The sequence below is a fragment of the Hemitrygon akajei genome, unplaced genomic scaffold (assembly GCF_048418815.1).
Source record: "Hemitrygon akajei unplaced genomic scaffold, sHemAka1.3 Scf000180, whole genome shotgun sequence".
NCBI classification, from domain to species: Eukaryota; Metazoa; Chordata; class Chondrichthyes; order Myliobatiformes; family Dasyatidae; genus Hemitrygon; species Hemitrygon akajei.
In genome coordinates this window covers 726,399-741,937 of record NW_027332066.1, presented here as the reverse complement: position 1 = coordinate 741,937, position 15,539 = coordinate 726,399, and the positions used below count along the sequence as shown (strand labels likewise).

Genomic DNA, 15,539 nt, shown 5'->3' with positions numbered 1-15,539 from the left:
GGGGTCTGGAATGCACTGCCTCGGAAGGTAGTGGAGGCCAATTCTCTGGATGCTTTCAAGGAGGAGCTGGATAGGTATCTTATGGATAGGGGAATCAAGGGATATGGGGACAAGGCAGGAACCGGGTATTGATAGTAGATGATCAGCCATGATCTCAAAATGGCGGTGCAGGCTCGAAGGGCCGAATGGTTTACTTCTGCACCTATTGTCTATTGTTTATATCTTTGGCTCAAGCCTGTCTTGTGTGGGGGGTATATGGATGGAGATATCTGTGGTGTAAGGGGAATTGTTAGTCAGTTAGTGGATTTGGTGGGAACAGTCACAGACTGTTCCCGTTTCAGTGACTAACTAAGTAAGCCCCGGGTGCTTGGATTAAAGAGTTTGTACCGTACGGTCTCTGAGTGACTTTATCCGGATTCGACTTCCACAGAATAGGAGTGGTTTTAAAGGGCTGGGCTGCTAGAAGTTCATTACCAGACCTGGAGTGATTGCAACTGGGTCTGACAGAGACATAACTGGTACTTATGGGCACTTTCAGTCTCACTCCTACTATATCCCACCTTCCCTTATACAGGTATGTAATGTCTAAAGGACCAGTCTTTGAGTAAATGAGACTCACCAAACTTTCTCCTGACTGAATCAATGGAATCTCCGAGTCTCTTGAGTCAGAAGGCTTTCTCTCCAGTTAATGCTCTCAGTCCTCAGGCTGGTTCACTTGTTGCTGTTCCCTCGTCTTAAGCCGTGGTTTGCTTCTTGTTGGTGTTTTTCTTCAAATAAACCTCTCACCGCAGGTCTAACTTTAACCAGAGAGACAATGAAGCACAATAACAATAAAAAGGAGAACCAAACATTTCAGGTTAATGTTACTAAGAACAAAACGTTGAAGGCTGATATAATGATCTCAGTAAACATTTTTCTATTGTCACTCACACATCACAAAACAATATGGGATAAGGAGGAGCTATCATTCAGTCAGGAACAGAATTAGGTGATACGATCCATCTGGTCTGCCCCACCATTCAACCACAGCTGATTTTCATTCCAACACCATATTCCTGCCTTCCTCCTGTAACCCTGAGCTACTCAGCAATCATGAATATGTTAATCTCTGTCATAAATATACCCAAATGGCAGCTTCATCCAACCTCTGTGGCAACAAATTCCACAGATCAGACATCTTCTGGCCAAATTTTTTCTTCACTCAGTTTTAAAGGGAAGCTTCTTTATTCCGAGACTGTGCTGTCAGACCACAGTCTAATGGAAACATTCTTTCCATGTCCACTGTATCCAGGCTTTTCAGCATTTGGTAGGTTTACTTAACCATACATCCCTCCACCACCCACACCGTCCCTCTGAACTCCATTGAGCACAGGTCCAAAACAATCAAATGCTCCTCATACATAACCCCGAACATTCCTGAGATTATTCTTGTAAACCTTGTTCACAACAACTGTACTGAACACATTTCTAGGAATAATAAACTAATTGGCACCAGGGTAATTTGCAGGGAAAAGTTGTGGTTACTTTATTGTTCAACTATCACAGAGTGAGCCATTTCCACTTCCACATTAAAACTGGTACATTTCAGGAAACATAAACCAATCCAGAGTGAATGTAATAAAAATAAATTGGAATTACCAAACTACTCAGCATTTAAGGAACAGCTGTGGGGAGAGGAACAATCTTTACAATTCAGGTTAATAACATTTTGTCAGGATGACTTCAAACATTTTCAGTTTTTAGTGCAGATCTCCAGCAACTTGAGATTCTGCCCGATTTCCACCACTTTATCCAGATTTGACTTCCACAAAATGCGAGTGATTTTAAAGGGCTGGGCTGCTGGAAGCACATTACCAGACCTGGTGTGATTGCAGCTGTGTCTGACAGAGGCATAACTGGTTCTTCTGGGCTCATTCAGTCTCACCAACTATTTCCCACCTACTATTGTACAGGTATGAAATGTATAAAGGACCAGTGTTTGAGTAAATGAGACTCACCAAACTTCTTCCTCACTGACTCACTGGGAACTCTAAGTCAGCTGATTCAGAGTTGTTCTCTCCAGTTGATGCTCTCAGTCCTCGGGCTGGTTCACTTGTTGCTGTTCCCACAACTTTAGCCATGGTTTGCTTCCAGTTGGGGTTTTTCTTCCAATAAACCTCTCACCGCAGGTCTAACATTAACCAGAGAGATAATGAAGCACATTAACAATGAAAAGGAGAACCAAACATTTCTGCTTAATGTTACTAAGAACAAAACTCACTGAAATTTAAACGTTGAAACCAAATATAATAATCTCAGTGAACAATCTTTTATTGTCCCTCACACATCACAAAACAATTTGGGATAAGAAGGAGCCATCATTCTGTCATGGTAATGCATAAGACACAGGAACAGGATTAGGTGATTTGATCCATCTGGGCTATAAACGTGCAGGAGCAATGTGTGGTTAAGTGCCATGCTCAAGGCTACAACACACTGCCTGGCCTGAGGCTCAAACTCATGACCTTCAGATTGCTTAACCACTTGGCCACGTGCACATCACAGAAACCACTCTCCCCCCTAGAATTTCCAGTCCCTCGGTAAAGCAGGCAGTGAAATCAAAGATCCCCAAAACCTGGGACATTCTCCTTTCTCACCCACCCCAATCCGGGAGAAGACACAACAGCCACAAAGCTCACGGACAAATGTGAGCAGCCTCAGGAAGTGAGGCGAGTTGGGGGAAGTTAACGGGACTCAGTGACCAATGTCAGATCCCCCAACACAACATAGAGGAAGCATCCTGACCCATCCGGGGACTCTGAGCAAACACCATGTCATCTTGCATCACAAAGTGAAGGGCAGGGCTGATCGACGGTAAACAGCCTCACATGACCTGTTGGTGGGTCTCCCATTTCAACTCTGCAGAAATAGACAGCCTGGGCTCCAGGCTTGGATCATTCAATGCAGATTAAGTGAAGTCTACACATTTTTGACCAGCCCAGATAATCAGAACATAAATGAGTAATTGGTCCTCAGTTCGGGGCTCACGGCCAACATCGGATCTCCCCGCTCGGGATCGGTCTCAATACTCACCGATGGGAACGCACTATCTTCAGCCCACAGACAGTGATCCCGACCCCTGGCTCCCCCACCCAGGAAGTGAGGACCCTTCCCTCGATCCCACAGATGATGCACTTCAGCACTGAGCGGAAAAGAAAACACCGCCCGGCCGGAGACAGTGAACATGCGCGAAGTGAGTGTCACATCATCCGGAGGGCAGTGCCTCAGAAACAGATGCACAGGTGCTGCCCATCTGCTGTTAAATGGGAGGGGCAAACGGGATCACGTGACCAGTTGGGTCTCCCACCCCAGGCAGAGTTTTCCAGCTACCCACCACTCTGTGTAGAGAAACAAACTTGCTGCTTACATCTCCTCTCACCATAAATATATTAGACATTTCAACCCCCAGGAAAAATAGATTGTCTGTCCACTCAGAATCAGAATCAGGTTTATTATCACCGGTGTGGGTCATGAAATTTGAAAACCATGCAGCAGCAGTTCAATGCAATACATAGTATAGAAGGAAAAAAAACCAAAATAAAATAATAAAAATAAACAACTAAATCATTTACAGTATATCTGGGACCCTTACTCTTTGTGATTTTGATAAATGACCTGGATGAGTAAGTGGAGGGATGGGTTAGGAGGGATGCGTTAGCAAGTTTGCTGATGACACAAAGATTGGGGGAGTTGTGGATAGTGTGGAGGGCTGTCAGAGGTTACAGTGGGACATTGATCGGATGCAAAAATGGGCTGAAAAGTGGCAGATGGAGTTCAGCCAAGATAAGTGTGAAGTGGTTCATTTTGTTAGGTCAAACATGATGGCAGAATATAACATTAATGGTAAGACTCTTGGCAGTGTGGAGGATCAGAAGGATCCTGGGGTCCCAGTCCATAGGACACTCAAAGTTGCTACGCAGTTTGACTCTGTGGTTAAGTAGGCATATGATGTATTGACCTTCATCAATCGTGGGATTGAATTTAGGAGCCGAGAGGTAATGTTGCAGCTATATGTGATGCTGGTCACAACCCACTGTGCTCAATTCTGGTTGCCTCACTACACGAAGCATGTGGAAACCATAGAAATGGTGCAGAGGATATTTACACAGATGTTGCCTGGATTGGGGAGCATGCCTTATTAGAATAGTTTGAATGAACTCGGCCTTTTCTACTTGGAGCAGCGGAGGATGAGAGGTGACCTGATCGAGGTGTATAAGATGATGAGAGGCATTGATCGTGTGGAGAGTCAGAGACTTTTTCCCAGGTCTGAAATGGTTATGAAAAGACAGCACAGGTTTAAGGTGCTGGGGAGTAGTTGCAGAGGAAATGTTACGGATAAGTTTTTTTACTCAGTGAATGGTTGGTGAGTGTGTGGAATTGGCTACCGGCAACAGTGGTGGAGGTGGGTAGAATATGGTCTTTTGGATAGGTACCTGGAGACACTGGAGAAAAATAAAGTCATACTAGCTTAGAAAAGTAGAGGGCTATGGGTAACCATAGTAATTCCTGAGGTAGGGACATGTTGGCACAACTTTGTGGGCCGAAGGGCTTGTATTGTGCTGTAGGTTTTCTATGTTTCTGTGAATAAATTAAAAATCGTGCAACAAACAGAAATACTATATATTTTATATGTGAGGTAGTGTTCAAGGGTTCAATATCCATTTAGCAATCGGATGGCAGAGGGGAAGAAACTGTTCCTGAATCACTGAGTGTGAGCCTTCAGACTTCTGTACCTCTTTACCTGCTGGTAACATTGAGAAAACCACATGCCCTGGGTGCTGGAGGTCCTTGATAATGGACGCTGCTTTTCTGAGACATGGTATCTAATCCTCTGGTAATCTTATAAACGTCCATCCAGTCTCACTCCAGCTGGCACGACTCCGGAGAAAACGACACAATTTTGTCCAACCTCCCGTTAAAGCTCAGGCCCTCTAATCCAGGCAATATCCTGGTAAACCTCTTCTGCACCCTCTCCAAAGCCCCGATATCCTTCCGAGAATGGGAGCGACCAGAACTGTATGAAACACTCCAGATGTGGTCTAACTAGTTTTATAAAGCTGCAACACAACTTCCCGACTTTTGAACTCAATGCTTCAACTAATAAAGACAACCATGCCATTTGCCTTCTTAACCACCCGATCAATCTGTGCAGTCTCTCTCAGGGAGCGATGAACTTGGAGTCTAAGATCCCTCTGATCATCAACAGTGTTCAGGGTTTTGCATTTAACAGTGTACTGTCTCATACATTCGACCTACCGAGCTGCCAAGATGATCATCACTAATCAAATCTCACTGAGATTTCTCAGGTCCTGTTGAATTTATTACCAAGTGCACAAGTACGGGAAGGTACAGGTACAGAGAAACACTGACTTGTGGCAGCATCAAAGGCAAGTACATTCAGATAACACACGGAACACAAATTATACGATTCTCTGTCAGTAACAAGATAGAAACATGTTTTACTTCATCCTGCTAATAGGACCAGAACAACAGGGGCTGAGCGCCGGCTCATCTCAGACGGTTTGGTGTGAAGGTCTCACAACCCGGCAGATTCTGTGAAGGAAGCGAGGCAAGGCCGCCAGTTCGGGAAAGTTCATCCCCTCCCCCTTCAGGTTTCACCGATCTCCTTGTGTTTCACTCTCCCTTCCCCACCCCCACCTTTTACTCTCCAGTCCTGCCGAAGGGTTTCGGCCGGTAATGTCGACTGTATTCTTCCCCTAGATGCTGCCCGGACTGCTGAGTTCCTCCAGCATTTTGAGCGCGTTGCTCGCATTTCCAGCATCTGCAGATTTTCTCTTGTTTGAATTCGGGAAAGTTAACTCACCACCCAACGTCAGACCTCCCTGCTCGGGACCGGCTTCAATACTCACCGAAGGGAAATTGTTGGTGTTGCCCTGCAGAGTATAATCCGTCTCCGGCTCCCCGTCCAAGGGGGCGAGGAGCCCCTCCCGATACCGATCCCGATCCCGAACCCGGACCCACCACTGATCCACTTCCACAAGGAACGAAAAAAACATCACTGCCCGGCTCGGGCCTGTGAGCATGCGCAATGTTCTTCTTTTGCGTCACAAGCGGTGGGCGGGGCCACGGAAACAAACCCGCAAATGCTGCCGATCTGCGGTAAAACATCATCACGTTTCGCTGGAGGGTCTCCCATGTGACCGGTTACTGTTCCTCGCCCTTCACATATTGCCCTACCCACCGCCGCATTTCCCACATTATTTCATTATTTCCCTATATCATTTCCATACGTATTTAGATTTTCCCTCAATATCTTCCCCGATCCCTTTCGCTCCAGCCCCACGTCACAGAGTTCTCAGAGTTATAGTTTTGATTCACTTCCCATCCCGACACACAGTTCAGACCCACACAGAAAATGAGCAGGTTTCTTTTAAATCAGTCAACACACACAAAATGCTGGTGGAACGCAGCAGGTCAGGCAGCATCTATAGGGAGAAGCACTGCCGACGCTTCGGGCCGAGACCCTTCGTCAGTCCTGAAACGTTCCGAAACGTGGACAGCGCTTCTCCCTATAGATACTGACTAACCTGCTGCTTCCACCAGCATTTTGTGTGTTGCTTGAATTTCCAGCATCTGCAAATTTCCTCGTGTTTGTAATTTAAATCAGTCTATGTAGATAGATAGATAGATAGATAGATAGATAGATAGATAGATAGATAGATAGATAGATAGATAGATAGATAGATACTTTATTCATCCCCATGGGGAAATTCAGCATTTTTTTCCCAATGTCACATACACTTGTTGTAGCAAGACTAATTACATACAACACTTAACTCAGTAAAAATATGACATGCATCTAAATCATTCTCTCAAAAAGCATTAATAATAGCTTTTGAAAAGTTTCTTAAGTAGTTTACTTAAATACATTAAATACAATCAACCCCGGCACTTTAACATATCTTACTCCTGGCGGTTGAATTGTAAATTATAAACACTCATTTCTATTCACATTCCTCTGGCCTCACTGGACAGGAACACTGAAACATCAAGTGAGAAACAACAGGAGGAGGCCATTCGGCCCCTGTAACCATCAGCAAGATGGAGGCTACTCTCCCATCTCAGCCACATGCTTCTACCGATCCTCATTTTCTCGATCCCTTCGGTCTCCACAAATCTGCCAGCCTCTGTTTTATGTGAGGACGATCACCGAGTCTTCACCGCCCTCTGTGGTGGGGATTTACAGACATTCACCACCCTCGGCGTGGAGACATTTCCCCTCATCTCAGTCCCGACATTTTCACTGCCATCATATTTGACCGACTAAAATGAACCACTTCACACTTACCTGGGCTGAACTCCATCTGCCACTTCTCAGCCCTGTTCAGCATCCTATCAATGTCCTGCTGTAAACTCTGACAGCCATCCACACTATCCACAAAACATCCAACCTTTGTGTCATCAGCAAACTTACCAACCCATCCCTCCACTTCCTCATCCAGGTCATTTATAAAAATCACAAAGACTTGGGGTCCCAGAACAGATCCCTGAGGCACTCCACTGGTCACCGGCCTCCCTACAGAATATGACCAAGCTACAACCATTCTTTGCCTTCAGTGGGCAAGCCAGTTCTGGATCCACAAAGCAATGTCCCCTTGGATCCCATGCCTCCTTACTTTCTCAATAAGCCTTACATGGTTTACCTTATCAAATGCCTTGCTGAAATCCATATACACTACATCTACTGCTCTTTCTTCATCAATGTGTTTAGTCACATCATCAAAAAAAATTCAATCGGGCTCGTAAGGCACGAACTGTCCTTCACAAAGTCATGCTGACTATTACTAATCATATTATACCTCTCCAAATGTTCAGATCCATAGCGACTTATCCAACTTGATGCTTTCCAAAAGCTGCAGCACATCCTCTTTCTTAATATCTACATGCTCAAGCTTTTCAGTCTGCTGCAAGTCATCAGTACAACCACTAAGATGCTTTTCTATAGTGAATACTGAAGTAAAGTATTCATTAAGTACCTCTGCTATTTCCTCCGGTTCAATACACACTTTCCCACTGTCACACTTGATATTTCAGGGTGAAAGGTGAATTATTCTGGGGGAATCTGAAGGGGAATTCTTCACTCAGAGGTTGGTGAGAGTGTGGAATGAGCTGCCAGTGGAAGTGGTGGATGTGGGTTCGAGTTAGACACTAAAGAGAAATTTGGGTAAGGACATGGATGGGAAGTGTATGCAGGTAGTTGGCAGTAAAAACAAAAACGGGTCTGTATTGACTAGAAGGGCCGGAAAGTCTGTTCCAGTGCTGCTGGGCTCTGTGACTCTAATAATATTCTGATTTGTAATTTCCACAGTCATGTGCTTTGCTGCTAATTACCGAACCCAGTAATTTACAGAATGGGTGCAGAGGCTGCCCAGTGACTGTTCCTGTGATCAAAGTCACTGGGACGTTTTATCACTGAGCAGATAATGTCTTCTCCATTCTCTTTCACTCAGTCCATCACTCAACACCTTCCATGTTTACAGGAAATCACAGAACTCACACAGAAGGAAACCGTATCTAACAACACTCTTTTTTGTTACTTCCAAATAAGGGCTTATTTAAGAGAAAAATTAGGTCAAACAATGTTATTGCCGAAATCTAATGAAATAGAAACTTTAATTCAAAAAGGAAAAACTAAAAAAAATTATTTCTTGTATGTATAGATTGATTCAAAAACAGGCAATTAAACAAGGAATCCATAAGTCAAGACAAAAATGGGAAATTGACTTGAATATTAAAATTGAAGAAACAAATTGGTCAAGACTATGTCTTGATAGTATGACAAATACAATAAATGTCCGGTTAAGATTAGTGCAATATAATTTTTTACATCAGTTATATATTACACCACAAAAATAAATAAATTAAATCCAAATTTATCTGATCAGTGTTTCCGATGTAACCAAGAAATTGGTACTTTTTTTACATTCTACTTGGTCTTGTTCTAAAATTCAACCTTTTTGGACAAATTTAAGAGTTTTATTGGAAGAAATTATTGGAACACAACTTCCACATAATCCAATATTATTTTTATTAGGCGATATTGAAGGGATAAAATCGAATAAATATCAGAAAGAATTTATAAAAATAGCACTGGCAGTAGCCAAAAAGGCTATTCCATTTACTTGGAAATCGGATGTATACTTAAGTATAGATCGTTGGAAGAATGAAATTTCCAGCTGTATTCCAGTTGAAAAAATATCTTATAATCTAAGAGATAAATATGAAACATTTTTGAAAATTTGGCGCCCTTAGTTACAAAAGACAAGATTAAATATATAGGTGCTCTGAAGATAGATAGATAGATAGATAGATAGATAGATAGATAGATAGATAGATAGATAGATAGATAGATAGATAGATAGATAGATAGATAGATACTTTATTCATCCCCATGGGGAAATTCAACCTTTTTTCCAATGTCCCATACACTTGTTGTAGCAAAAACTAATTACATACAATACTTAACTCAGTAAGAATATGATATGCATCTAAATCACTAACTCAAAAAGCATTAATAATAGCTTTAAAAAAAAAGTTCTTAAGTCCTGGCAGTTGAATTGTAAAGCCTAATGGCATTGGGGAGTATTGACCTCTTCATCCTGTCTGAGGAGCATTGCATCGATAGTAACCTGTCGCTGAAACTGCTTCTCTGTCTCTGGATGGTGCTATGTAGAGGATGTTCAGGGTTTTCCATAATTGACCGTAGCCTACTCAGCGTCCTTCCCTCAGCCACCGATGTTAAACTCTCCAGTACTTTGCCCACGACAGAGCCCGCCTTCCTTACCAGTTTATTAAGACGTGAGGCGTCCCTCTTCTTAATGCTTCCTCCCCAACATGCCACCACAAAGAAGAGGGCGCTCTCCACAACTGACCTATAAAACATCTTCAGCATCTCACTGCAGACATTGAATGATGCCAACCTTCTAAGGAAGTACAGTCGACTCTGTGCCTTCCTGCACAAGGCATCTGTGTTGGCAGTCCAGTCTAGCTTCTCGTCTAACTGTACTCCCAGATACTTGTAGGTCTTAACCTGCTCCACACATTCTCCATTAATGATCACTGGCTCCATATGAGGCCTAGATCTCCTAAAGTCCACCACCATCTCCTTGGTCTTGGTGATATTGAGACGCAGGTAGTTTGAGTTGCACCATATCACAAAGTCCTGTATCAGTTTCCTATACTCCTCCTCCTGTCCATTCCTGACACACCCCACTATGGCCGTGTCATCAGCGAACTTCTGCACATGGCAGGACTCCGAGTTATATTGGAAGTCTGATGTGTACAGGGTGAACAGGACCGGAGAGAGTACAGTTCCCTGCGGCGCTCCTGTGCTGCTGACCACCGTGTCAGACCTACGAACTCCGTGGAGCATGTGGGGATCTTCCGATATCCAGGCACTCTTTCTTTCTTTCTTTCTTTCTTTCTTTCTTTCTTTCTTTCTTTCTTTCTTTCTTTCTTTCTTTCTTTCTTTCTTTTTCTATAGGGAAGTTAGGGGGGGAGGGGCTAAGGGAGGGGGAAGGGTATTTTTTTTTCTTCTTTCTGTAATTATCTGAAAACTCAATAAAAAAAGTTTTTTTAAAAAACAGTTATTTTGGCACTAACCTTAGTCAGTTTCCTTCGCCTGCTACCTTGCCTGTAACCTCGACTGCGTCCTTGCCTGTATCGCCGTCAAGTTCAACCGCCGGAGTGAGACTGGAGCCTCGCCATGCCAAGATATGGAGGTATCTATTACTGAGGTTGGATCTGTCTCTTTGTGTCCCTGTGTTTAGTGTCCGTCAAGGAAAGAGTCCCGGCCTTAGGAGGGGTCCTGACTCTGTATAGATCCCCGGCCCTAAGTTCTGTTCCCAGGAGGGTACCCGGCTCTTTGTTCTGTGTAGAACCCCGGCTCTCAGACCTGTTTCCAAGGAGGGGTCCCGGCTCTGTGACCCTGTACTCCAACACCAAGGCTCTGTGTTCCAAGATCAAGTCAGGGCGCCGTGTTCCAGTCCCGTCCAAGTCTGAGCTTCGTGTCCTCATCCAGTTCTGGTGCCCTCCCTGAGCCCAGGAGTACCTCGCCCAGCCTGGTGCTGGAGATTCCTCGTCCAGCCCTAGCCACGTCCAAGATCCTGGTCTAGTCCAAGCCACGTCCCTGTGATCCCAGTGCTACCTTGTGTCTAGTCTGTTCCTAGTCCCGAGTCCTCGACTGGATCCGGGTTCCGAGCCCGAGTCAAGACCCATGTTCCGGGTTCCTGTCCAGTCTCTGGCTCGGAGTCCTAGTCCGGACATCTAGTTCCAAGTTCCTCATCCAGGTCCCGTTTTCACAGTCAGAGTCCTAGACCAGGCTCGGTGTGCTTGTCTCGTCCAGGGCCGGTGTCCATGACCAGCGTCCTTTCCTCCTGACTTCCGTTGCATTCTGGATAATCTTAGCCCTGCTCCCAGTACTTCAGTGTCTGTGTCTTGCATTTGGATCCACTACCAGCGTCCCCCCTCCACCCCCCCCCCCCCCCCCCCGCTGGCAACATACATAAACCAGCCCGTGGCGTTCCTAACTATGATTTCCTCAATATAACGAACATTACCGAGAATCTGGAATCTGCAGCGTTCGCGGTTACAGAGCTACTGACTTGTTAAGTGATCTTTATATGAGGGTGGAGGTAGAGGTAGAACGCTACCTCCCTCCATTGCTGAGGAATGGGAGGAGAGTGAGGTGTTGAGAAAGTTGTGTGTGGAAAGTGGAGAGCGGGTAGCTGCAGATGAAAGTGAGTGTGTGGAGAGATGGTGGGGAAAAGAGAGGAGGAGAAAGAGAGACCATAAGACATGGAAGTAGAATGAGGCCATCTGGCCTATCGAGTCTGCTCCGCCATTTAATCATGACTAAACCTTTCCCCTCCTCCTCAATCCCAGTTCCCGCTCTTCTCCCTGTAATGTTCATTGTCATGTCTAATCAAGAGCTTGTCAATCTCTGCCTTAAACATACCCAATGATCTGGCCACCACCGCTGCATGTGGCAACGAATTCCACACATTCAACATACTTTAGCTTGGGAAATTTTTCTGGATCTGTTTTGAAAGGGCGCCCCTCTATCCTGAGGCTGTGCTCTCTTGTCCTAGACTGTCCCACGATGGAAAATATCCTTTCTACACCCACTCTGTCCAGGCCTTTCGACATTCGAAAGGTTTCAATGAGATTCCCCCTCATCCTTCTGAATTCCAGCGAGTACAGACCCAGAGCCATGTAACGCTCCTTGTGTGATAACCCTTTCATTCCTGGAATCATCCTTGTGAAGCGCCTCTGAACCCTCTCCAATGGCAGCAGATCTTTTCTAAGATGACGGGCTCGAAGCTGTTCAAAATACTCAAGGTGAGGCCTCACCAGTGCCTTATAAGGCCTCAGCATCAGATCCTTGCTCTTGTATGCTAGACCTCTTGAAAGAATGCTAACATGGCACTTGTCTTCCTCACCACCGACTGAGCCTGCAAGATAACCTTCATGGTGTTCTGCACAAGGACTCCCATCTCCCCCTGCATCTTAGATTCCTGGAATTTCTCACAGTTTAAAAAATAGTCCGCACATTTGTTTCTGCTACCAAATTGCATGACCCTGCATTTTCCCACATTGTACTTCATTTGCCACTTTCTTCCCCATTCTCCTAAACTAAATCATTCTTCATCCTTCCTGTTTCCTCAACACTGGTGCCCCTCCACCAACCTTCGCATCATCTGAAAACTTGGCAGCAAAACAATCTATTTCATTATCTAAATCATTTATATAAAGCATAAAAAGAAGCGGTCCCGTCACTGACCCCTGTGGAACTAGTGACTGGCAAACAACCAGAAAAGGGTCCTTTTTATTTTAACTCCCTGCGTCCTGCCAATCAGCCAATGTTCTAACCATTTTCAGTGAATTTCCTGTAATACCATGGACTCTTAACATGGTAAGCAGTTCATGTGTGTGCACCTGGTCAAAGGGCTTCTGGAGTTCCAAATGTACAGCATCCAATTCATCACCTTTATCTAATCTACTTGTAACCTCCTTCAAGAATTCCAAAAGAGTCGCCAGGCAGGATTTTCCCTGAAGGAAACCATGCTGACTTTGTATTATCTTGTCCTGTGTCACCAGATACTGCATCACCTCACTCTTAACAATTGATTCTAACATCTTCCCAACAACTGAGGTCAGGCTAACTGGTCAATAGTTGCCTTTCTGCTGCCTTCCTCCTTTCTTAAAGAGTGGAGTGGCATCTGCAGTTTTCCAGTCCTCCGACACCATGCTGGAGTCTAATGATTATCGCAAGATAATTTCTAATGCCAGCAGAATCTCTAACGCTACCTCTTTCAGCACCTCAGGGTGCAGTTCTTCTGGTCCCGGTGACTTGTGTACCTTTAGGTCTTTCAGTATTTTGAACACCTTCTCTCTTGTAATAGTAACTGCACCCACTTCTCTTCCTTCACACACCACAATATCAGGCGTGTTGTTAGTGTCTTCCACAGTGAAGAATGATGCAAAATACTCAATTAGTTTCATCAGCCATCTCATTGTACCCGGTTATTATTTCTCCTGCCTCGTTTTCTAGCGGTCCTTGATCCACTCCAATTTCTCTTTTATTTTTAATATACACTTGGGGGGAAAACTTTTATATTCCACGTTGATATTATTTCTCAGCTTGCTTTCATATTTCATCTTTTCCCTTCTAATGATTTTAGTTGCTCGCACTCGTGTTGTGATCACCTTTTCCAAAGGTTCTTCTACTTTAAGCTCCTTAATCGCCTCCCGTTCATTGTATAGCACCCAATCCAGTACAGCTGATTCCGTAGTAGGCTCAACGACAAACTGCTCTGAAAGGCTATCCCTCGGGCATTCAACAAACTCATTCCCTTGAGATCCATTACTAACTTGATTTTCCCAGTTGACCATGTTAACATGTCCCATGACTGCCATAACATTGCCCTTTTGACTCGCCTTTTCTATTACCTGTTGTAACCTGTGGTCCACCTCCCAGCCACTGTTAGAGGCCTCTATATAACTGCCATCAGCGTCTTTTTACATTTGCTGTTTCTTAACTCAATCCACAAGGATTCAACATCTTCCGGTCCTATGTAAAATCTTCCTACCTTTACCAGTAGAGCCGCACTACCCACTCTGCCTGCCTTCCTATCCCTCTGATATAACATGTAACCTTGGGCATTCAGCTCCCAACTGCAATCATCCTTCAGCCACGATTCAGTGATGGCCGCATCATCATACCTGGCAATGTATGATGTTGAGAGTGGACAGTCACGGGGGATATAGAGACGGGGATTTAGAGATGGTTGGAGCCAGGGGAGAGAGCTGGAGAGTGAGGAGAGCGAGGTAGAGAGAAAGGGATAGAGGGCTAAAAGAAAGGGAGTGGGAGGGTTTTTTTTATGGAGACTGGGATGGAAAGGTGGAATTGGTGGGGGGGGAGGTGGCGTGGTGGGCTACAGAAAGGGGTGGAGGATGGATGGGTGTGCAGGATACCGAGGTGGTGGGGTGATCTATAGGGGTGGCGAGGAAGGAGATGTGAGTGAAAATGGCGTCAAGAGAAAGGACAGGGGAAGATGAGTTTGCAGCGTAAATGAGTGAATGAGTGCAGTGTGGAGCGTGTGGTAAACTGACCGGGTTCATAGAAAGGAGGGTTCAGTGTTTTGGATGTCGAGGAGAGTGGAGCGATTTGGAAGGGAAGAGGGAGAGGCCGGAAGAAGAGTCCACTGTGAAGGGGAGAGGCAGTGAGGAGACATGGATGAGTGAGAGGTGGTGCGTCTGCTCAGAATGATTAGACTAACCAGTTATTTATCCACAGTGGCGAATATGTTAGTCATGGTTGAGATTGTGGCCCTCGTCTCGGAATCCCACAGTGAAACTTTTACCGCACATGGCCCCGGTTCTGCAACCAGACGCTGGGGTGGGGTAGGGGGTGTTGTGGGGGTGAGCCGGGGGTTGGGGGTATTGCGATTTCCACGCACTGCTCCCGATCACTGTGTCGAACTGTAAATCCGTCAGATCATGCCCTCCCATCCATGTACTTAACCAAGTTTCTGTATGTACACCAAGTGAGTGTATATTGGACAGCGAAGGAGGCCATCATATCTTGCAGAGGGATTTGGATCAGCTGGATAAATAGCAAATGGACCTTCGGTAGGAACCAGGAGGCTAGGGTTTACAGATTAAAAGTCGGACACTGATGAGTGTGTACAACAATGGGTTCGGGGAATACAAGGTCACAATGCGTTGAAATGGCGTCCTATGTGGATAGGGTCGTAAGGAAATGTTTTGACGCATTGGACTTCATGTACTGGTGCAGGAGATGGGATGTTATGTTGAAGTTGGTGAGGCCTAATGTAGAGTATTGTCTGCAGTTTTGGTCACTGAACCGCATGAAATATGTAAATAGGTTTGTAAGAATACTTTGAAAATTTACAAGGATGATGCCGCGATTGGAGGACCTACGTAATAAGGAAAGATTGAATAGGTTAGGACTTTAT

At 44.9% G+C, this 15,539-nt stretch overlaps 1 long non-coding RNA gene across 1 annotated transcript; it reads right to left on the bottom strand.

Moving 5' to 3' along the window:
• Positions 1-1,500: 1,500 nt before the first annotated feature.
• Positions 1,501-6,048, bottom strand: LOC140724260 (uncharacterized). The gene is made up of 2 exons (XR_012098076.1): positions 5,910-6,048; positions 1,501-2,170 (listed from the first exon to the last, which is right to left on the bottom strand). It is a non-coding gene; the product is annotated as an uncharacterized lncRNA (long non-coding RNA).
• Between the last annotated feature and the right edge of the window lie 9,491 nt (positions 6,049-15,539).